The following is a 25,734-nucleotide window of genomic DNA, read 5'->3' as shown; positions in this document are numbered from 1 at the left end:
AACAGTGAGCTGATTGGAAGGAATATAAAATGAAAATAAATATACAAAACCTAGGGTTTATTTCACAGCTGTCAGCGATAGAGGGGAGAGAAAAGAAGAGAGAGAGAGAGAGAGAGAGAGAGAGAGGCGACATTTTCAAAAAACCAGAGCTGACGTTTTCCACAAAAATGTTGTCTGAATTCCTGGAACATCTCGACTTGATTTAGGTTCAGACAAGGATCCCTCCATTGGACCTCACGAGATGTGTGAAGAAGTTCTCTCTCTCTCTCTCTCTCTCTCTCTCTCTCTCTCTCTCTAATTTTGTCATAAAATCATCAGGTTATTATAATATTGATGCTTAGGAATCGCCATTCCTAGGACCTCAGGCAGGTCTTTCTTGTATTCCGTGTGTTCGAGTAATGTATGAATGACAGTGCTAAATATTATTATTATTATTATTATTATTATTCTGAAGGCTCCAAAGTGAATCGTTAGGCCGATGACGAGAGCTTTCCCCTGAAGGTGCTACTGGCCCTGTCCTGCCTTATATAGCTAGGCCACGGAGGCAAATTCTACACATTTGGGAAAATGCCTTTACTCCTCACGAAGCCGTCTGGTGGGCGAGTGGGCACATTTCGTTCATTCATTCATGGCTTCCGCTCTGTCCCTGACCTTTGTTTGCATCGCATCACAGGCGGATGCGTTATTTTCTCTCGCAACAACAATATGGCGTCTGAATACGAGTGATTCATTACCAGCGCCAGTCGTCATGTGGACTGTCCATGAGCACACACACTGTTGTGGTGCTAGATGTGTTTTGTCGTCATTATTTTGGGTCTGCTTTAGTTATATGACCCATACGACAATTCTTCACTCTTACCTGTGGGTAGAGGGAAAGATGGTGTTTTAGTATTGGCGGTAATATTCCATTTCTCGTCGCCGAGGTTCCGGGATGAAGGGCGATAATAAAACAATATCTTCTTGCTTGTGTTTATTGGCTAAAACTACATTGAGAAGGCGGGTAGTTGAATATACAAAATACAATAAGCGTATATAATAGAATCATAACAAACATATGAGCATCGAAGCTCTATACACAATAAGGAATCATATCCTGCATACATGAGGTAGAATTTATAAGATCGAAGCCTCTGTGTCGGACTCGATACTAACACAATAATAATTGGTTATACTTATAACATTTACGCATTATGCAACACAGTGCAATAGCTCTGAACTGAACGTGTCTGCGGAGCTAAGATTTCCCGCGCTCGTTACATAACAAGATGACCTCTCTCTCTCTCTCTCCTCTCCAACAAAGGCAGAGCTGTCAGAAGCAGACGCCATGAACCGCCATCTTGACGAAATGCAGAAAACTCCGATCGATCTATTTTCATGGTTGTGCAAACGATCAAATATCACAAATGAATTGAGCACCAAAAATCCAAGTTAACCATGAGACGCAAACCGATTTTCTGGTGGGATCAGAGGGGCAGTGGGTCATCTTTAGAGATACTTTTCTTTTTCGGAAATGCAGACACTCTAACCATTTGGTGAAAATGTTTCCACAACTTTTCTGAAAATCTTGTCATTATTATATATCTCTAGATATCGATGTGGTATATTATATAATCATAATATATTATATATATATATATTAAATACATATTTACATAATTATATATATAGATATATATTATATAGTATAGTAATGTATATTATAATTATCTAGTATAATATAATATAAGTATTGATATATATAGTATATATATATCTATACTATATATTATAGACTATATAGATATTATATATTTTATACTGTATACTATGTATATCTATATACCATGTATATATATTAAATAATATATAATATATATATATTATATATTATTCTTATATATGTATGGTATATATATTTACTTATTATATATATATATAAGATTATTAGTATAATATATCTATGAGTAGATATATGTATTATATATTATATTCAATATTATATATAAATATATTATATATATATTATAAAATATCTGGCAATTTGGGTTTTGTTTCCATCTGAATCTGGGTTTTTCTGAAAAATACCAGTGGCCAGTTCAGCCCTGTACAGTTGGACACTGTCTGTCCCCCTGTTCCCTGACTGACTGACTGACTGTCAGGAGCGATGCAGAGAATGTAAGAAATGGAAAGGTGATGAATGCAAGTTCAGGAACTTGAATAGATGGACTACTTTGGATGACATCAAAGTTGACCAAACTCCACTTGCAAATGATTCCTACGCGCTCAGTAATCAGTAGAGCATTCCAAATCACAAGGGGTCGTCTAGCCTAAGGTGAATTGAAACGGGAATAACCAAATCGTAGCCCAAGGTACACACTACTGCGACACCCAGATTACTCTACTACTCATTTTAATTGGCATTCGAGATATAACATTGCGTTGTGGATACCACTGAGTACATTAATGATATTAACTTCCTGTGATTGTGAATGATGGATTCGTCATTGTGAATGACGAGATCACTATCCTAGACTGAATTATATAAAAGAGACTGGCTTCCAGCACAGTCTGTAGCTACTTCGTAATTCTCAGTCAACGGACATCCCAAGAATACTACCCTCATTCTGGATAATGCTTACATATCCCCTAAGGGCGGTTTCCCCAAACGGACATTGAGCAGAGAATAATACTCAAGTGATGACGATATAAGGCTTTTTAGTCAGTCAGTCAGTCAGCTCTGGATTTCTTGCCACAGAATTCAGGTCAGTCTCCTAAAGTTGCGTTTTATTCACTAAATTCAAATGTCTGCTGGTATAAGTCCGTTGAAGAAGCCATGTCCAGTGATTCTTGACGGCCCTTATGTAAACCGTAAACAAGGCAGATGGCACTTATAGTGGTACTACTACCCTTCCGCATCCAATACACTATGTCTAAAGGCAGAAACTCGTGTTACACCAATATATATATATATATATATATATATATATATATATATATATATATATATATATACATATAGACTTTTTCTCTCTCTTTTCTCCAAAATCCAAAATCATCCAGTCGCCATCTTGTCCGCCAGATTCCCTCCTTCTCCTGGGGAGGTCTCTTCCTCCTCCTCCCGCACTTCGCCGCCCTTCCCTTCCTCCTCCTGTGCAGTGGGTCTCCCCCTCCAGCGATGGACGGCCTGGCATTATTGAGGTCCCGCCTCCCTCCCTGGGAGGGACTGAGTGAGTCTCCGCCCTCTCTCTCCCTGCTCAGATTCTTCTGTCTTTGACTTTGAGTCTCTCCTCCCTCTCGGTGGTGGTGGAGTTCTCACTCAAGGTGGCGGAGGAGGTTCGGTCTCTCTCTATCTCTCTCTCTCAGGTATTATTATTATTATCATATTAATAATTCATTATTATTGCCGTTTTTCTATCGTCATCATTATAATCATTCTTAAAAGCAGAGAGAGAGAGAGAGAATGTGGGTCCAGGAGTTGACTACTATCGCAGCGGGAGGGCCACAACTCACGAGGTACTAATCCTTCCTCCCCTGCTGTGGCCTCGTCGAGGTAATTCTCCTTCGGGAGGATTTCCTCGGCGAGGCAGTTCCTCTTATGTCTGTTGTTGCCGACTTCAACTCTTATTTAAAAGTACAGTCAGCTGACTGTAGTATCAGAAGACGACAGCAAAGCCAGTCAGTCAGTCGGTGTGGAGGAGGTTGGAATTCATATCTTTCAGTCTAAAAAGGTCCTGATACCGACACCTGCGTGTGTGTGTGTGTGTGTGTGTGTGTGCCTGCATTTTTAGTGGGATTTACGGATATTTACAAGTCCAGAACTTATAATGCCTGAAGTCTCTCTCTCTCTCTCTCTTTCTCATAAGATGAGGGAATGAGGGCTACAGATTCTGATTTCAGTTTTTGAGTTCTGAATGAATAGGCCTATATATTTGTTCTGGTGGAATGTCTTGTCTTGTCCCGTTTTGTGTCTTGCATTTCGTTTTTTTTTTACATTATATTCTTCGGAGCCATACACGACACATCATCAGCCGACGGCTCCAACCGAGCCGAGCCACTGAATGAATCATCCACGTACATGAGTACTTACGTACACACACACACAGCAGACGCACGTACACAACCTTGAACAGCTCTCTCTCTCTCTCTCTCTCTCTCTCTCTCTCTCTCTCTCTCTCTCTCTACTACATTTTGTATCGTCTCGTGTAAATAACTCTATATATTTTTGTACGCAGCCAACTCCCTTCTGCCCCAAAAGTAACCATTATTATTATTATTATTATTATTATTATTATTATTATTATTATTATTATTATTATTATTATTATTATCATCATCATCGGAGTGAAATGTCTCCAGGTAGTGTTCCCAATTACTTGAATTCCCTGTCACAGTGAGTTGGCGGACCATGAATGCACGGTAACCACACATTCACTGTGACAATAAAGTCACTGTAGCAATCAGTGTGAATTAATTAACAGTGACAGTGATTTTGCAGTGATGGTTAATTTGCTATGACGCTGATTTCACAAAGATAGTGATTTCATAGTGAAGATGAATTCACAGTTACAGTGAATTAGCAGTGACAATTAATTCAAAACGATATTGAATTCACAGTGACCATGAATATACAGTGAGGGTGAATTCACAATGATGGTGATTTCAGAGTGACTGTGAATTCGCAGTGACAGTGAATTCACAGTCACTAGTGAATTTACTGTGGAGGGGAATTCACTGTGATGGTGAATTCACAGTGACTGAATTTACTGTGAATGGGAATTCACAGTGATGGTGAAATTACAGTGACAGTGATTTCATGGTGACGGTGAATTCACAGTGACAATGAATTCACGGTGCTAGTGAATTCATAATGATAATGAATTCACTGTGACAATAATTCACATTGACAATGAATTCAAAATTATAGTGAATTCACTGTGATCGTTAATTTACAGTGACAATAAATACACCCTGACAGAGAATTCATGGTGACAGTGAATTCACAATGATAGTGAATTCACAGTAACAATGAATTCTGTGTGACAGTGAATGTAAAATAACGGAATTCACTGTGACTGTGAATTCATGGTGACTGTAAATTCATAGTGGTGGTAAATTCACATTTACAGTGAATTCACAGTGACAGTGAGTTCACTGTGACAGTGAATTCATAGTTACAATGAATTCTCTGTGACAGTGAATTCACCGTGAGAATGAATTCACTTTGACAATGAATTCAATGTCATTATAATTCATGGCGACGGCAGTGGATTTATTGAGGATAATTTATGAATTTATCTTTTTCGAATAACTGTTTTCCCGTTACCTTCTTGTTCTCCTGAATAATGATAAAAAAGTAATCGTATTAATAATACATCTGTTATTGAAAATAATGGCTATTTCAGCCGCGTTAATTTTGTATAGAATTTTTTCTGTTCGTCTCATTACTGACTTTTCTTCTGTACTCGAGTTGGCTATTCAGACGCCAAATGGGGGATTCGTTCGTGTCAAAAAAGCGGTATTTATGTTTTACAAAATGCAGTACAAATTGAATCTTAAGCCTAGTCGACAAAAGATACTAAATGCCTTATTCTGGATTTCTCTTGCTCAGGAGCGTCTCTCTCTCTCTCTCTCTCTCTCTCTCTCTCTCTCTCTCTCTCTCTCTCAGATCAGATCTGAGAAGAAATTCGGGATTCTCTCACACCTTGAAATAGGTAAGAAGACTAAGGCGCTTCTTCGTCTTCTCACTATATCACAGATAACTTCAAAACACTTAGTCACTCGAGGTACTACAGTGTCAAGACACCTCGACACTATAGTTACAGTGCTTTAAAACACCACCACAAGTCTTCACGAACACACTATAGTTGTGTGACTTCAGATTGGTTATAACTGGGGTTACAAAAGAGGGTTATGTCCACTGTATCAGAATAATGATGATTAGGGGATGAGGAACAAAAGCAAAACTAAAATGGCCTTTGGGAGATCCACCTTTCAGTTAAAAAGCCACGAGAAATTGTCTAATAATTCCTTCTGATTATGAAGTAAATTAGCTAATTCTATGGAAAAATACTTCCTGATGATCTGTAAGTACCTGTACGTTACACAGGTAAATAATATCTAGTCTAGGCATATATAAGCCAGCTGAATCTACAGATACAGTTAGGGGGAATGAAAGCCGATGGACATTTAAAACGATTGAGAAATGACCTAAAATATCTCATAATTACTTGTAAATTACCTCCTTATTATCTGTGATTGCTTTCAAATTATTCTTGTAATAATTAGGCGCATATGTGGCTTGCTACACAAATTACAGGCCAGCTAGATCTACAAGTTACACTTATACAGTATCACAAAATTCCTTCTTTTTTTTGGCTGGAAAATAATCTAAAAAGAAAAACATAACATAGTCACTCCCTCCTCCTGCCTCAACCCTTTCCACCTCAACCCCTTACCCCTCAACCTCTTTCCTCCTTCCTCCTCGACCTTCTACCTCACCCCCTCTCCCTATTCCTCAACCCCAAGCCCAAATTATCTAGCTAATTCTCGTAACTATAACTAAGTACCTTCATAGCCAATGTCATTGGTTATATAATTATAAAAATTATTTATTGGAGCTGTGTAACATGTAGTAGTGTGGAGAGACCAGTAGGCCTATCGATTTTTTTTTTTAATTCTGTTAAATGACGTCATTATACGGGGGGGGAGCACCCCCAGGCAATGGTTGGTGGCAAGATCAAGACAATAATTGCGCCCTGCACATAACTCGTAAGCCACTTGTGTTTCGACATGATATAACCCCTGTATGTTGGTTTATTTACACACATACACACACGCACACACACACACAGATTGGCCTCTATTGGTCGTCAGGTACTGTCCTGTATATAATTATTTTCGATTTTTTTTTTCTCTCTCTCAACTTAAACTATCAATCAACCTCCTGTGCAAGATGGTGATCTAGGCGTAGAGTAATTCATGATTCATTCTTTTCAAGTGAATGTATAATTTATTATTATGAATAACTATGTATAACTGAGGCTCCGTTACCTATGAATGGCACCTGTATTTTTGCGATATATATTTTGCAATTGATTCAATCCCAATTTGCTTGCCAGCGCAGACTGACCTCGTAGGTCCCAGCTAGAGCCTGCCTGGCTTTTAGTCTAATTAGAATTCTGCGCTCTAAGATGGTGATACAGATTTAAATTTATTTCTTAGTAGCACCTGACGGACTTCATAATGGTATGATATATTAGAAACGACACCAAAAGCAGTGATATGAATAACGTATTCATTAATATTTCAACAATTCCATTTCGTCTCTTGTCACTTAGACTTCGAATGAATCAGTTGGCAACATTAAGCATCTCGAGATTTCCCAGGGGGTTTCGACCAAATGAGCCTTTGGGTGAGTAATGCTACACCATTCAGAGTCGTTCCTACATATACTGCTAGAATCTCTCTCTCTCTCTCTCTCTCTCTCTCTCTCTCTCCACTGCCCCGTCCCGAGTGCCTACAATCTTCCAGAGTTGCCAACTGGTCTATATATCTTTAGTTCTCTATACAATATTGCCATCATTTCTTGACCGTTCTTCCTTCTCAAGGGGCTCCTTAATTTCTTTCATCCTAATCCTGCCATATTGGCTTCGTTTTCTGATTACGTAATGAGGAGTATTAGACGCATAAAGGATCCTTTCCGTTCAGGATACTCTTGAGATTCGGGTTGAAGGTTCCTGTGGCTCCCACCGGACCCAACTCTTATCGCCTTACGTCCATGACATCCAAATGGTAGGAACACGAATTTTTTGGGTCATAGACTACGCCACAGAGTGTTGACCTTCATTTTCAAGATGGTGGCGGGACATTTATCGTTCTATTCTTCTTCTTATTTTACTTCGACAAAATAAAGAATCGGAATTATCACCGAGACAGAGAGCAGCTCAATCAAGCTTACACGATTTACTGCATATCATATTAGCCAGAGTATGACGTGGAGAGATAGAGTGTATCAAATCTTTTGGAAGTTGGCACCTTGGCACGCGTCCCAGTGTTCCTCTGGGTGTCATCAGGCATCATAACCTTCAGTGTTTTGCGTTATTCCTGTGTTGTTCACTTATAAACGCGTTAATGACCTTTTTTTTTGCTTTATTTTTCTCTCTTGGTTTTCTGTCTCCATTTTCTTTAGACTGAAGCTCTGAACTTTCTCTCTCTCTCTCTCCCTCTCTCTCTCACTGGCTAAAGCATCGTTTCCTTCCCAGAACGTCGTAGTAGTACCAACTGAAACTCCTTTCGTAGAATGGAAAGAACGAATAGGAGATTGTGGTTGTACTTATACATATAAAAAAGAGAGTAATAGTAGTGCAGAAGATAAGAGGCAATTTGAAAAGCTATTAGATATGCTACTAGAATACAACATTCAACAAATAAATCACCTGCCAACAAGAAAGGAAAATACTTTAGACCTAGTATTTGTGAACGAGATGAATTATGTTAAAGAAAATAATAGTTTATAATGCGAGTATTTCAGACCATAATGTCATAGAATTAACAGTTCATTCCAAAGCAAGTGAAAATAGAGATAAGCAAGAAATGAAAAAAGTGGGTAAGGATATGGAAAATACACTTCTACATTAAAAAATTAAAATGTCGAAAAATATAAAATGGTCAGAAATTAATGAAGAATTAAACAAGATTGGGATAACTTTTCGTAAGTGATGACATAGGGTAAATACGGAGATATTACATAAAATATTGGAGAAAAATAGTGGAAAAATATATACCGAAGAAGAAAAGTAAACATCATTCATGCCATACCAAGAGACAGAAGGATCTTGTTCCAGAAAATCAGAAAGTGGAAAAAAGGTCTTGCAAAAGAAAAAAAAAAAATGCATGGAAAGTTATAGAACTAAAAAGTAAGATAGAAAATGCAGAACAAAAGATTATACACAATCAAAAGAAAATGAAAAACGGGACTTGGAAGAAAAACCCTATTAAATATCAAGCAAAACCCCAAACTATTATACTCATATGCGAAGAAGATGAATAAAAGAAGAATAGAAAATAGGCCCTCTGAGAATTGAAGGGAGAGTTAACGAATGAAAAAAAAAGGCAGGTTTGCAACATACTGGCAGAACGATATAAGAGAGAATTCACCTAGAATAGATAATGAAGATAATGATATAGAAGTAAGGATGAAAATAGTGAATATTTAGCTGGACATAGATATTAATGAAGCTGATTATTGTGCAGGCTATTAAAATGAAATTAAAAATGGAGCTGCTGCAGGGCCTGATGGAATTCCTGCTATTTTGTTAAGAAAGTAGTTCATTCTATCGCAAAGCCACTTGCAATATTATTAAGACAAAGTGTAGATACAGGCAAGATTTATGATGAGCACAAATTAGCATATATTACCCTACTTTCAAAAGTGGATCAAGACTAGAGGCAAGTAATTATAGGCCTGTGAGTCTAACATCACATATTATGAAAGTGTATAAAGGGTAATGAAGAAAATATTATGAAACATTTAATAAAAAATAATTTGTTTAATAAAGGAACCAACATGGTTTTCCGTACCCGGAAAAAGTACACAACCCAACTGTTAGTCCACCGTGAGAAACATATTCAAAAATATGAAAAGCGGAAATGAAACAGATGTGGTTTATTTAGACTTGCAAAAGCTTTTGATAAAGTAGACCATAATATATTAGCGAAGAAAATTAGAAAACACAATATCGTGGATAAGTAGGAAGATGGTTAAAAGAATTTTTACACAATAGAAAACAGTAGTTATTGCAAACGACGAGAAATCGGATGAAGCCAAGGTAATATCCGGTGTGCCGCAAGGTACGGTGTTAGCTGCAATACTGTTTGTTATTATGATTGAAGACATATACAATAATGTTAAGGATTCGGTAGTGAGTAGTTTCGCAGATGACACAAGAATAAGTAGAGAAATTACTTGTGATGAAGATAGGAACGCTCTACAAAGAGACCTTAACAAAGTATATGATTGGGCAGAGGTAAATAGGATGGTATTTAACTCTGATAAATTTGAATCAATAAATTATGGAGACAGAGAAAGAAAGCTATATGCATATAAGGGACCTAATAATGAGACCATCACAAATAAGGAAGCAGTTAAAGACCTTGGTGTGATGATGAATAGGAACATGTTATGCAATGATCAAATAGCAACTCTGTTGGCAAAATGTAAAGCAAAAATGGGAATGTTGTTACGGCACTTCAAAACAAGAAAAGCTGAACACATGATTATGCTTTATAAAACATATGTTCGTAGTCCACTTGAATATTGCAATATGATATGGTACCCACACTATCAAAAGGATATTGCACAAATAGAGAGTGTACAAAGGTCCTTTACAGCTAGAATAGAAGAAGTTAAGGACCTAGACTACTGGGAAAGACTACAATTCTTAAAATTATATAGTCTAGAAAGGAGAAGAGAACGCTACATGATAATTCAGGCATGGAAACAGATAGAAGGAATAGCAGAAAATATCATGGAACTAAAAATATCAGAAAGAGCAAGCAGAGGTAGATTAATAGTGCCCAAAACTATACCAGGAAAAATAAGGAAAGCACACAGGACATTAATCCACTACGCACCAGCATCGATAATGCAGCGTCTATTCAATGCGTTGCCAGCTCATCTGAGGAATATATCAGGAGTGAGCGTAGATGTGTTTAAGAATAAGCTCGACAAATATCTAAACTGCATCCCAGACCTCCAAGATTGGAAGATGCAAAATATACCGGAAGATGTACTAGCAACTCTCTGGTAAGATTAGAGGTGCCTCACACTGAGGGACCTGGGGCAACCCGAACAAGATGTCTAAGGTCTGTAAGGTAAGGTCTGTAAGGTAGCTACAGTAATCACTTTCTCTTACTGTCCGTTGCACGGTCTTTGAAAGGTTAGCTGGCAGCTGTCTTATTAATCGCCAAATGAAATTGCATGTGTATTTTTTCTTCTTCTTCTTCTAAGATTAGGGAGGTGAGTTTCAGAGGACAATGAATAGTCCTCCCCTAACCCCCCTACCTCCGGCCCCAACCTCAACTCTCGCTTAAATTGAATAGTTTTTCATTATATGAATTCTAGTTCAAATCTCAGTCACATTCAGAGCTGGAGGGAGGGAGGCCTGAATGTATGTGTGTCTGTGGCTGTGGGCTATCAAAAGTAGTTCTCTCTCTCTCTCTCTCTCTCTCTCTCTCTCTCTCTCTCTCTCTCTCTCGGCAGTTCCAGTAGAATGTGGTGCGTCACAATATCCCGATACTTAACGAAAACTTTTATAAATTCCTTATCAATTTTCTTCACATTTCAATTAGTTTGTTTTCGCTCATGACCTCACCGAATTAATTTAGGTTCAACTTTCACATTTATTTATCTTTCTTTTCGATGATTATACAAGAAGTTCGTATCAACAGCCGCTGTAAATTTAACTTTAAAGTTTTTTTTTTTTTTTATCAAATTTATTCCTCAACTGCCACCTTGTAGAAAGAGAGTGAGAGAGAGAGAAAGCAATGTTCGGATAATAGTGTTGAACAAGATTGAAAACCTAGGCCGATATTTATAATCTCTCTCTCTCTCTCTCGACATTGACCCGATTATATATTCGTGTGGAGTCATATTGTAGGCCTATAATGCCTCGCATGGTGACACAGCATTTTATCGTTTACTCGGGGAGTAAGCCCAAAATTGCCTGTGTGTTTTTATTTATTTATTATTATTAATTACTATAAGGGAATAATATCTTATTTAATTATTTTATTCCGTTTTTACTTTCACGGTTGATATGATTTGATTGCTGCGGGAAACCATATAGCATACACACTTACACACACACACACACTCACGCTTACACACGTGTATACACATGCATACACACATGTATAAAGGTGCAGACACACTTACTCATGCATGCACACCCTTGAACACAGGTATACACACTTACACACATTCATATACACACAAACTTACACATGCATACACACCCTTGAACACTTGTAGCATATACACTTACGCACATGCATATGTACACACTTACACGTGCATACACACTTACGCACATGCATTCACACACCCTTGAACACATGTATACACACATGCATTCACACACCCTTGAACACTTGTATACACACATGCATACACACACTTGAACACATGTGTATACACTTATAATACATGCATACACACCCTTGAAGACATGTATGCATACACACCCTTGAACACATGTATACACTTACACATATGCATACACATATACACACCCTTGAACACATCTATACACACTTACACGCATGCATACACACTTACATTCATAAGCATACACACTCACCCTGGAACACATGTATACACACTTACTTGCACATGCATTCACACTTACACACACATGCATACACACACCTTTGAATACATGTATACACACACACCCTTGAACACACATACACAGCCTCATAGTGTCTTCTATTTATTGACGAATATTTGGATAGAACCATCAGGAAGAGAGAGAAGGCTCCCTACCTACCTAGCTCTTCCACCTCCTATGCAGCTGTTCAGCTGCAGCCAGGCATGGTCACTCCCCCAACCCCCCCCCCCTCCCCTCCTCACAGGGGAGGGGGGGGGCGCGGCTGTTCTTGGAACTACCGGTAGGCCGTCTTGGCTTCATCTGACCTCATGTACTTTTTTTTTTTTTTTTTTTTTTTGACTGTCATAGACACTGTTATTATGTAATGCGTTCATTTTGTGTTTGTCAAGGTACGTACATGAGGTTATCTCTCTCTCTCTCTCTCTTTCTTCCTGCGATTATACGTGATCTTAAAGTTTTTTCCCATGCTTTATCATTGTTATTACCTCTCTCTCTCTCTCTCGTTTTTAATTGTAGTGCTAAACCCCCTTTTCCCATGTTTTATCAGTTTCCTTTCTCTCTCTCTCTCTCAGATCACGTATGTTGCTCACTATAGAATTAGGTTTCTTGATAGTTATGCAGTTGAAAGCATACTCCTTCCTCTCTCTCTCTGATCACGTATTTTGGCCTCCGTAGAATAAGGTCTCTTGTTGATAAGGCAAGATAGCCTTATTCATATTGAAAGAACAACTCTCTCTCTCTCTCACACACACACATACACACGCACACGCACACACACACACACACACACATCAGTCATCCAGCGTTAAGCTTATTCAGAAGGTGTAAGAAATTCCAGAGGCTGGAGTGTTATGAACACGTACAGGTGTTTATAGTTGTATTTGTATGTTTAATGGTTGCCTATATAGTATTTTTCATAGCCACTGCTTCCTCGGTTATAGAATTCCCTACACAGGAGGTATATAAGCATATTTGCTTCATAAGATAAAAATTTGTTCATTGTACTGACAACTTTTCAGAACGAACACCATTTATTGCCAATGAAGAACTTCTTGTCTTTGTTATTGTAATTCTGTGGCTGAAACCATCTGTAGTTTCTTTTCATTTTTTTTTTTCTGTTATGTTTTACCAGACTTGTTGAAAAGTGTTTGTTTTTCAATCAGATGCTTATGTAGAAAAACTAATCCAGGTTTTTTTCTGTACATTGACCTCTGCCAATCTTTACATATATATATATATATATATATATATATATATATATATATATATATATATATATATATATATATATATATATATATATATATATCAATACATATATATATTTCTATAAATATATATATATATATATATATATATATATATATCTATATATATATATATATGTGGAAATATATATATGTTTACGGTTATTTTGAGGAATTGGTCAGTTTGCAAAAAACTGCCCGGGTCATTGGAAAATGACCAAAATGTCTGTCAGTATGCAAAATGCCCAAATAATTGTGGTCATTTTGGAAAATGACCGAAGTTTGGTCATTTTGCAAAATGACTATTAGTATCGTTGGTCATTTTGTAAAGTTACCCCAATAGCTGCTGGTCATTATGCAAAAATAAACAAATAGTAACCTAAAATTGATGAGGAAAAGTCTAAGTATTAGGGCTTGTGCCTTGTATGATAAGGCGCCCTATGAGGTAATGTTAGACTAGCGATAATCTATACGCTAAGTCGTTGGTATTGCACTTCCATCTTCATGGAGTGTCTGGGGTTTTGTAGATCACTTACGAAAGTCGGTATTATCTTTACGACGATGTGTAAAACTCATGGTTCGGTGAGGTTCTTGTAGAAAACACAAGGTATAAAAATAGTATATTCTTCTGAAGTTTTACATGATGAAGATCAGGTATGATCGTACAAGTCTTCTATGACGATAGCTTGATCGCTTCTGCCGAATGATGATGGCTAATCCTATTCCTCTACATGATAAAGCTTAGGTAAAGAGGTACAGGTCTTCTAATAACGATAGCTAACTCTGTTCTCCCTGTCTACCATCTCTGTTACAAGTTATGAAGGAACAGACAGTAGTTCGAACATATGAACATACTATCAGATGACATAGTTTCATACGAACACATCAAATGAGACACGCTACGATCACGTAGGCCGTTTGAATAATAGGTCGGGGTAGTTGTCTCAAGCAGGGAGCTTGGACTAATGTTTATAAACAATTGAATGACTACAGGTGACGGCATGTTATCTTAGCCTACATACTTATTGTATACGTCATCTTTAGCGTCTCTAGTCTGATCACATTCCTGCAAGCAATCTGGTTGACCTCTTTAGTTTTAGACTTTTATATATATGGACTAACATTCCATATTTTTATTATGTAAACACTTACATTAGCTCGGTCAGCTACCAAAACCAGCTACTGAATATTACTCAAACTTGACTTGCATCTGACTTATAGGAGTGTGATACAGACACTATGTGAATATATATATATAAGTAAATAAAAATTCATTTGTGTACATGAATTGATTCAAGTAATAAAATATAAAACAAATGATATTGGTAAATAATAGTGATCACGGATATATAATGATACAGTTTTTCACTTCATCTCTTTAAGATACTTATGCTACAGAAAATACTAATGTACTCTGATAATTGCATAGAATGAAGATTAACATGATAAAAATCATATTTTAACTGATAAAAAATTTCATATATGAATTGATAAAATTATTAATGATTATGCTGATTGATTCGTTGATTTTTATGCTAACTGTTATATATCTGATTCATTAATCAATATACTAACTCATATATAACTGCAGATATTGGTAAGATAAAGGTAACAGATTATTATAGGCTACCTGATTTGTTTATACATATTTTGTATATGGATTCATAAAACAATTATAATTAATATATGTGCACTTTAAATAGATTCCTATTGCGTACACGCAAAGATATATTCGATTCTGTTATTTATGATCATTTATATATAGATTCCTAGTGCGTACACGCAAAAAATATATTTCGATTCTGTTATTTATGATCAATTATATACTATAGGATACATGACCGAGGTTATACTACTTCACTTTTAAACTAGCTTTCGAACAACTTTTCGTCCATTACACAGTTCCAGACAACCACCTTTAGCCAATTGAAACGGCCTTTTTCAATGGTTAAAACAGGGGAAAATTTGCCTGGGCGGGTCCAACGTTCTATTTTGCGCTCATACTTATTCTCTGCATCTAAGCTACACGATTCCGTTCGCGATGAAAAAAAAATCATCCCAGCACGAGTCCTTCGCCAGCAAAGTAGAGTTGAATATCCTTCGGGTCGTAATTGTCGGAAGTATGGTCCCTTTTGTAGTCGAATTCCGACAGCCGCTGGAGCGTTCGCATGAAAACGAGATTAACGACGAGATACGGTGTCGGTCGAAGAAGTCCATGAAATTCCTTTCACATTGTAGGCGGTTGTTACTTGACTGTAGTCGTCCGCTGCGACGAACGATTTTTTTGAAGTTGCGATGTGAAACTCTCGTACTGCAGGATACTGTAACCAGGTTCCATTAATCAGCCTGCAAGTGAAATTATACTTGTCACAAGGGCAAAGTAAATTCAGACGACATCCAAATACAGGGGAGGGGAGAGAGCCATTTAGACCAGACTTAACCCACATGATTCGCTGATATTTTTTGGAATTCAAAAGAGTCCGCTGTACAAACTTTTTTATCCATGGCATTAACAATGAGTGAACCTATCCAGGTCTATGATGACTCGTAAAAAATATCCTATAATAAAAAATAAAAAATAAATAAGATATCAATACGAATCTCAAAGAAAATTCGATATTACTGGTAGTAAGTACTAGACAAAGAAGTGGAAAATGGAGCTATTTGTAAGATTGCAGGCAGCATAAGAGTCAAAGAGAATATTAATCATGATTCTATGTGCCCTACAAAAGTTCATATTCAATTTTCTCGTGCGCATCCTCTGAGGTTAATTTTTTTAAAAAAAAAAAACAAACTTTATTAATAGGTAGGAGATGCAACGAAAAAAACCCACTATGTAACTAATTTCTAAATAAACTTTGGGTTTTTCAAGAAAATGTGACATTTTCCCATGAATGTGATTTACCTGGATTGTAATAAGCTAATGTTGCAAGTAAATAATCCATATCCATATCGTGATACTTCTAAATGTCTATGAGGTTCAGAAAAAAAATTAATTCATTTTGATGTTATAGAAATTCTATTTCCTTATTTTGTTTATTAATTTTAAAATGATTGCAAGTTGCTTTGCGCATACCGATAGACACCTGTACCTAACGTCCTGCCTGCCCATGAGAAGTTTCGGGCTAAGCATTCCTTTCTCCAGTCAATCTGCTTTTGCAAGCAGAGACGACACACAGATGAAGCCTGTGTAAGCAGATTATTGAGGTTAAAAGAACAAATGCTGATACGGCAATGATGACGTCGTCACTTGGCAGAAGATTGCTCTCAGCCAGCTAAGAGTTACGTTACTTGCTGTAAGAGATACGACTTTAGTATTTTCAAATGATATTTAGTGTTTTAATTCTCCACCCGCATGAGAAGAATGTCTGAAAAAAAAAACAGTACCAAAATTGAACAATATATTAGTTTTCATGTTGGCATTATGTTAAATAAATATTCCTTATTCAAACTATATGAAAAAGGTTTCCATACAAATTCTATATATTATTAGCCCTGTATAAGATTCATATAGGATTATTCCATAGATAACATTTTCACTTCTAGACTTCCTGACTTTAAAATCTCTTTTATTTTATTTTATTTATTTTATTTATTATTAGTTATTTATTTATTTATTTTTTTTTTTTTCATTGACCTACGAATATAAATCACCGGACAGACAATATGTCAGTAGGTTTTTGGATATTTGTGTTTGAACTTTTAGCTTATTTGTCATTACTAAAGCGTTAAGTTAGAGTTCGAATCTTTACGCATATATATTTAGATATTTAATTAACCTTGGGTTACGTTTGCTTATTGATTTTATCGTGATTCCTTTTTTTATTATAATTTGTAACCCTTCCGACTTCTTACGGAGTGTATTATATTGACTCCACTTGTATCCATATTTATTTTATTTTATTTTATTTTATTTTTTAATTTATTTATTTATATATTTTTTTATATATATTTGATAAATTAATGGTTGGCTTGAATATGTGGAAAAGTGTTCTAGCGGCGTACCGTATAAGGCTACTTGCGGCATCAATTCTATAGATACATGATATAAATGATAAAGGTATTTAAAACCGCGAGAACCGCTATAATCCGGTCGGATCCAATATCACGAGTTGTAACTCGTAAGACATTGACACTTCTATTTAATTATCCGTTATTCTACCAAACGATTGACTCTGGGTGATCAAATATATTATTGGTTTTTGTTTTCTTAATGGAAAGGAATTTCACACAACGTGTTAAGGAGATTATTATTGATTTACACCACCCGAGTCACAGATTATTATGTGTTGAATTCCATATTTACTGATTTAGCACTCATAAATATTCCTAACGCACAATTGCTTGTGTTTGTTTTTAGTGCTATTAATTCTATATAACGTGTCAAGGAACTATTAACACTAAGAAGTGTTTATTCCTCTGTCAGACTCGTAATTCTGTTAATAATTCTACGTATATTCGTTTCAAGGATTGATTTGGCACAGGATAGGCTCCTAAACTGACAGGTGTCTTAGTGTATCCCTTGTTTTCATGACACGTGTTACAATTAGTTATGCTTTTTACTTTTTCATCTGTAAGCATTGTAGGCCAGTAAAATAGTGATTTGGCTTTCTGTGACATAGTAGGGAACCCTGGATGACGGAATGCAAACCAGTTTATGACGATTGGTATGAAAGAGATTATTACTAATACCTGGTCGTTAGTCATCTGCTGTGTTCTTGGGTTTTCCTCGTCACAGACCTACATATATATTACATTTGATACATTATTCTGATACACATACTTTAAATGTACTTTTGCTTTAAGGTTTCTGCTCAAAAGTGTTTTATTGTTTTTGCTTAGCCGCTGCACCTGTTTCCGTTTTCGAAGTGTTTATTGTTTGGTGTTTATTGCTGCTGACTCTGTTTCGTTCGAAGTGTTTATTGTTTGGGTTATGTCTGTTGACGCTTGCTTTGTTCAGTTTGTAACAGTTCTGCGCTCCGACCAGATATTCAATGCTCGCGATCTCTTGGGTTAAGGAATTTTCTTGTTTAGATACGGTTTTAACAATAGGTACGGATGTTTCATATCTTTTAGTCTAATTAATGGTTCTTGCGATATGGTGCGGGATTGCGGGATATGCGTCAGCTATGATATTTGCTTTCCCAGGTAGATATCTTATCTTGGCTCCCAAGACCTGAATGATCATTTGTCACCGAGTTCCTTTTGGACTGTGATTAAAGCCTTTGAAAAACTCGGTAAAGGACTCATGTTCAGTAAGGACTTTATCAGGATAGCCATAGATTATGAACTTAAGATGTACTAGTGAGTTAATGATACCTAGCCCTTCCTTGCCTATTACTGCATATTTACTTTCAGAGGGCTTTAGTTTACGTGAATAAAAAGCTATAGGGAAGAACTGTTTATCATATTACTGAAGTAGTATCCCTCTTACCCCTTGGTCTGAGGCGTCTGTTGCAATAAAAAAAAATTCCTTATTTAAATCAGGGATTTTTTAAGTTTAAGTAGGTAAGCTGCATTTTCCGCTTTTAAGATATCGAACGCCTGTTGATGCTTTTCAGACCATAATAAATCTACGCTCTTCTTCGTAAGATCTGTTAAAGGAGCTGTCATGATTGAAGAGTTACATATTTACATACGATTGTAATACCCACTACAGCGCAAAAGTGCTGTATCCCCCTTTTACGTTAATAAGTACCGGAAAGTTATGAATAGCCGACACCTTACCATGGACTACTTTAAGACCTTGACCAGACACATAAAACCTAGATAAACATGTTCGGTTTTAAAAAACTCTCATTTAGATATGTTACTCTGAGATTATTTGTCTTTGTCTCTGTAGCACTAGCTCACTTTATGTGAATGTACTTCTAAGGTATTAGAAAAGATTACAAGATCATCCATATAGGCATGTAGGTTATCCCCTAAAAGTCTCCAAACACTATATTATAATTGGGGTGCAACGTAAGCCGGAGGCATACGTAAAAATTGATAATGTCCCCTGAGTGTGCTGAAAACGGTATATGAGGTACAATCACTTAGGTAATGTATCAGGTAAAAGCCTTTAAGTAAGTAAACCAAGTAGGTGAAAAAAAAAAAATTATTCTAACCTAACAGAGATAAGATGTCGTCGGTACATCGCACTGGAAACTATCGGAAGTCGTTCCTTGTTTAAGTGACAGAAATCTACGCAGATACGCCAAGTCCGATCTTTTATGGCATGACGTTTTTGAGGGAAAATTATATGGGCTATTTGATTTCCTAATGACTCCTATTATACTAACATTTTTCAACTTCGTCATTTATCTCTATTTTGAAATTTCATTGAGAATCTATACGAAGGTACGTAAATAGCTTTATGTTTGTCCTTAGACCGTGTTTTGTGTTAAAATTACATCCGTTTTTTTTTTCCAGAGATCACTCGCCAGTGGAGAAACTTCCTGGTATTCAGGTAAAGATAAAAAAAAATTCTGCTGAATCACCTCTGCTTGAATGACTTTACGGATATTACTTTAGATAGATTATCAGAGAGATTCATCCACTACTGGTTGGGCGTGATTAAAAATTAGCAACAATAAAAAATGCGATATTTATAACTTCCGTATCCACGATGTGTATACTTTTAGGGCTTTGTTCGCGGAAATCGTTATATTTCAGAGTGTCGGGAAGGATTAAAAATTTCATTTCCCAGCAAAGTCTTTTTACACGCACTAAGACATTCGAGGGTGCATGCTTCTCGAGATTTTGCGTGCAAATTACGACTGCGGTTGTGGGAGAATTCTGTTGGGTCATTTGAACAATGTTACGATTTATGAGACAAATGTATTTGTTCTTTTATATAAGTTATTATTGATTAACTGTCTCATTTTTGTTCAAAACGGATTTAATATGTTTGAAGGTTTATAGGATTTTCTTTGATAAACACGCCTTATTTTGCAGGATGTAAGATAATATTTTGTATACCCCTAGATGAATCTTTACAATTACACTAGATACAGATCAATGTTTTTATAACTATAGAGGTATCTGTAAACGCTCGCTTATCCGGACTTCTCATTAGGGAAGTTCGAACAACAGACGGTGAGTCCGTAAATACAAGATATTGCGTGTACTAAAGAAATAAAACAAGATATTCTAATTTTTACGGCGCGTACAGTTGGGCTTAATCCACCAGTATTTATTATAACTTAATGTATTAAAATTAAAACGAAAACCTGCTCTGGTTACTTATACGGTCGTGTGTTTCATAGGAAAAATCCTTTTTAATTCAAAAAGATATTGGTATGAACCAACATCGCTTTTCCCCACTCTGCTAGAGTCGCTTATTGTGTGGAATTTGCTATGTTTTGAACACTTCGGCAGTTTTTTGACTAACCTTGACCGCTTGACTAGGTGACACAGTAACCGAGTTGCTTGTTTGATTCTGAAAGGCTACTGTTTCTATTTCTTTTTGTAATAATTAGGATCCTTCTCTTTTATTACCATCGGCAAAAGTATTGTGTGTTTTAGCATATGTTGCTGGTTACGTATAAAGCAATGAATGACGAACTATAGGAACTGAGCGATTACTAATAAGACAAGTTATCTCTACTGTATTCAATATTAACTGTTTGTACTTCATTCTTTGCTAAAATTTGAAATAGTGAGGGATCCTGGTCAGCGCATTTAGCCTGATGAAAGTTTTTTTACAGACATGTTTTCCTTCCCTTGCAATCCAGCCGTATTTTTAAAGTTAAGTTGAGTCATTGAGGTTCGATATTTTATATAACTCAAAAAACTCAAGGCTAAAACTGCGATCGGGACTTGCAAAGGAGCATTTATTGTCATGACCACCCGAAATAGTGTTACCTCTAATTTATATAGATTTGTACGGGTGTTTCCACTTGTTTTTGTGTGTTTTTCTAATCACTACGGTGCTTAACGACCCTATTCATGCATCTGTATAAATACAGACGTCCACTGCGTAAACGCATATTCACTGTTTAATATGATTTGTTACGTAAGGGATTAATAATCACCCAAAATGATAAAGTTAACATAGTATATGATTATGATATTTCAGTAGAACTTCTGGAAACAGACACTCAAAGATAAAAACTCGCAGTAGCGAAATCTCAATGATGTAGATAATTTCTGTAAAAAAGTAAGATTAAGAATGTCTCGTACTTCAGCCACAGGAATAACGAAATTCGACCTGCAAAGGAAACACTCAAAGTTACTCCAAATGAATAAAAAATTGTACTTAGCTTGCTTTTTGTGGAAGTCACGGTGTTCCGATAACGACACACGGCCTTAGTCCTCCTTCTCTATTTAGTGGACGACCTGGTTTGGCTTCAGTTTCCCCCGTGCGCGTTGTTTCGATGATTCGAGCCCTTGAAATCCGATGCTGCAGACGCGTTCGGTTTGTTTCTTGCAGTGCCGGAAACGCTCACTAACGATGTTTTCTTGAATGATTCTAATGAGAGACGAAGCTTCCGTTGCCGTAGGAAAAGGACACGTCGGTTTTGTTTCTTGAAGTTATTCACTAACGATGATACTAAGTTGCTTGACGAATCTTGTTGTTTTCTGAAGTCGCTCACTAATGATGATACTAGGTTGCTTGAAGAATCTGCTGCTTTCGTCGTCGTTGACTTCATGATTTATTATTCTGTTTTTTTCTTCGTAGGACGTTGTAGAGTTCTTCTGGTCCGCTGGCCACCAAATATTAGGGCTTGTGCCTTGTATGATAAGGCGCCCTATGAGGTAATGTTAGACTAGCGATAATCTATACGCTAAGTCGGTTGGTATTGCACTTCCATCTTCAATGGAGTGTCTGGGGTTTTGTAGATCACTTACGAAGTCGGTATTATCTTACGACGATGTGTAAACTCATGGTTCGGTGAGGTTCTTGTAGAAAACAGCAAGGTATAAAAATAGTATATTCTTCTGAAGTTTTACATGATGAAGATCAGGTATGATCGTACAAGTCTTCTATGACGATAGCTTGATCGCTTCTCTGCCAATGATGATGGCTAATCCTATTCCTCTACATGATAAAGCTTAGGTAAAGAGGTACAGGTCTTCTAATAACGATAGCTAACTCTGTTCTCCCTGTCTACCATCTCTGTTACAAGTTATGAAGGAACAGACAGTAGTTCGAAACTATGAACATACTATCAGATGACATATGTTTTTCATACGAACACACAATCAAATGAGACACGCTACAGATCACGTAGGCCGTTTGAATAATAGGTCGGGGTAGTTGTCTCAAGCAGGGAGCTTGGACTAATGTTTATAAACAATTGAATGACTACAGGTGACGGCATGTTATCTTAGCCTACATACTTATTGTATACGTCATCTTTAGCGTCTCTAGTCTGATCACATTCCTGCAAGCAATCTGGTTGACCTCTTTAAGTTTTTAGACTTTTATATATATGACTAACATTCCATATTTTTTATTATGTAAAACACTTACATAAGTATTAATAAAGGTGTGCGTTTTTTTATTCAACATTAAAAACTTACATTACAAATTACAAGTATATTAGAATATTGAAAGAACTAAAACTGAACTTGAAACACGCTCGAATTAGTATCCTAAGTAGATACAAATGTTTCGAAGTGTGTGTGTGTGCAAGTGTGTTTGTCTGAACATTCCCATAATGACGCAACTTACACTGTAGTATACATAAGCTACCATACTTGCGTGCGATCTTGAACACGACTGAGAATCACTCTTAAGCTTATATCTTGAGGCTACTGGCAGAAAATATGCTACGTGTAGTGACAACTGCAAATACAGTTTCCTTCTCTGAATAATCCATATATACACACGCCCTTACGGCCGTGAACAAAGCACTAGGCCTACTCTTTTCTCCTATTCAGCAGATCTCCCTCTCCTAAAGACAGTGAAATTATTTACTCTTAAATCTGCTAGACACTGTATTCAGTCCTTTAAACACAGAGGGCCAGGTTATCCTATTTCATTGTCATAAAGAAACAACGATGATAATATGGCATTTATTTCAGGTTGCAGTTTCATCAATATGCCTAACCCAAGGTCATTCCTGAATAACTCTGCCAGTATAGTGGTACTACCTGCCACTTTTGTCGACGTTCCTACCATGTCCTGCAAGAAAATAAAAAAAGCAATAACTCCTCTGAGTCTCTGACAACCATATTCAACAAAATAAATAGAATAATAAAGCATTTCATAATAGCATTCAGCACAAATGATTAACAAAATCATAATATGTTGGCGCGCAGTTGACTTGGTTTTACGTCCATACATGACTGTAGGAGGTATCTACGTAAAAGCAGGAACAATTCACATAAAAAAGACGAGAATTACGCAATAAGTTAGACAATGTTACAATATAAAAACAATCAAATGCAATACAGTAATATATGAATATGGCAATTGAATGGCTACTTCCCTTTATTGTTTAATAATTGATAACTGTTGTGGAGTTAATTGCAGTAATGTGTAACCTTGAAATTGGCAATTTTATCACATACCTGTTTAATGAAGGCATATTATCATTGTAATTAACTGATGGTATTGACATAGAAACTTTTACGTATTGTGGGACTACATTTATTATATATTCAGTAACAATATCAAGTCAATTATTTCATATGTGTTATGCATACTTAAATTAGCAGCAATAAAGAGCCAAGCAATTTGCAAATGACCGAGTTCGTATAAGTACTAACAGAGTGAGTAAGGAGGGGACGGTAGTTGGTTATTGGGTGGGGAAGGTGGGGTTGGAGTTGGCCGGTTCTCTTCCCACAGACTCCCCAGCTGCAGGTAGTACTACCCATCATAGACAGAGCCGCATATCTCATAGATATAGAGAAGATATCAATGGCTATTATACCCATACGGCTCTGGCTATACCTACCATGTGAAAAGCTAGTTGACCTCTCTCTCTTTCCTACTCTTACTTACATTCTTTACTTATTACTTATCTTACTTATTCATTTCCCAAAATCCTCATGTTTATCGGATGATTTTCAAATCTGAAGTTTGCCAACGGTAAGTTGATGCGTTGTGGCCGGAGGCTGTTTGCAAACCTCATTCCTTTATACTCTTGATTTAACTTGTAAACGAATTGACAGTAGAAGATAACGTTAAAAGGGAAAGAATGATATATATAACAGAGACGAATGGACCAATCAGATATGACGAAGCCTCTATGATCGCGATATTGGTGCAGAGGTTGTCAACAATGGCGATGATGGTTATGAATGAATATACGGCATCGAATGCATAGTACTGTACATCTGGTTGTCAAGGAAAACCAAACGTTGATAATCACGATAATCATTTGGATGGTAGAACCTATTTGCTTTTTTCCAGTTATTGTTGCAAGGAGTTGTAGTAGGGATATTTAGACTGATTAATTCTCTATCAAAGATGTCTGCTCGAGCGATATTGTAGGTAACTTTACCCTTGGTTACTGTCAAGTGATTTTTTTTTTTTTTTTTTTTGACAATTCAACCCCAAGCACGAAATTAACACATCCATCCACCTGGCCATTAGATAACAGCACGAATTTGGAAACGGGTCCAAATCATATAAGAAAGAGAGAGAGAGAGAGAGAGAGAGAGAGAGAGAGAGAGAGAGAGAGTGCAAAAGAAATTGAGATTTTTTTTTCGAATCGAACGCGGATGACGGTAAGACCCTGGTTGATATGATTAGCGTGAAGACATTGCCATTTGAAAGGGAGGACCTCGGCGAGGTAATCCTCATTTGGGAGGACCTCGGCGAGGTAATCCTCTCAATTGGGGATTGCCTCGTCGAGGGGATGGTCAGTCACAGCCATGTTATAACTTGAAACTGCTCTCCCAGCCCAAGGTTAAATTAAGCCATCTTCCCAGTCAAGTTAAACACTCTCACACAGAGAGAGAGAGAGAGAGACTTTTTTTTTTTTTGTGGTAAGTCTACTGAGAGAGAGAGAGAGAGAGAGAGAGAGAGAGAGAGAGAGGAGCGCAAGCATGTGTTGAAGTGTGTGCCCGAGACAGAGGGTATATTTAAGTACTCTCAGAGAGAGTATTTTCATGACAGGGAAAGTTTAATACACACACACACATACAGACACACAGTTAGTGTTATGTTAACTTATGGACTA

This window comes from Macrobrachium nipponense, chromosome 42 (genome assembly GCF_015104395.2).
Source record: "Macrobrachium nipponense isolate FS-2020 chromosome 42, ASM1510439v2, whole genome shotgun sequence".
Taxonomy (NCBI): Eukaryota; Metazoa; Arthropoda; class Malacostraca; order Decapoda; family Palaemonidae; genus Macrobrachium; species Macrobrachium nipponense.
Note: the sequence above shows the minus strand (reverse complement) of the source record.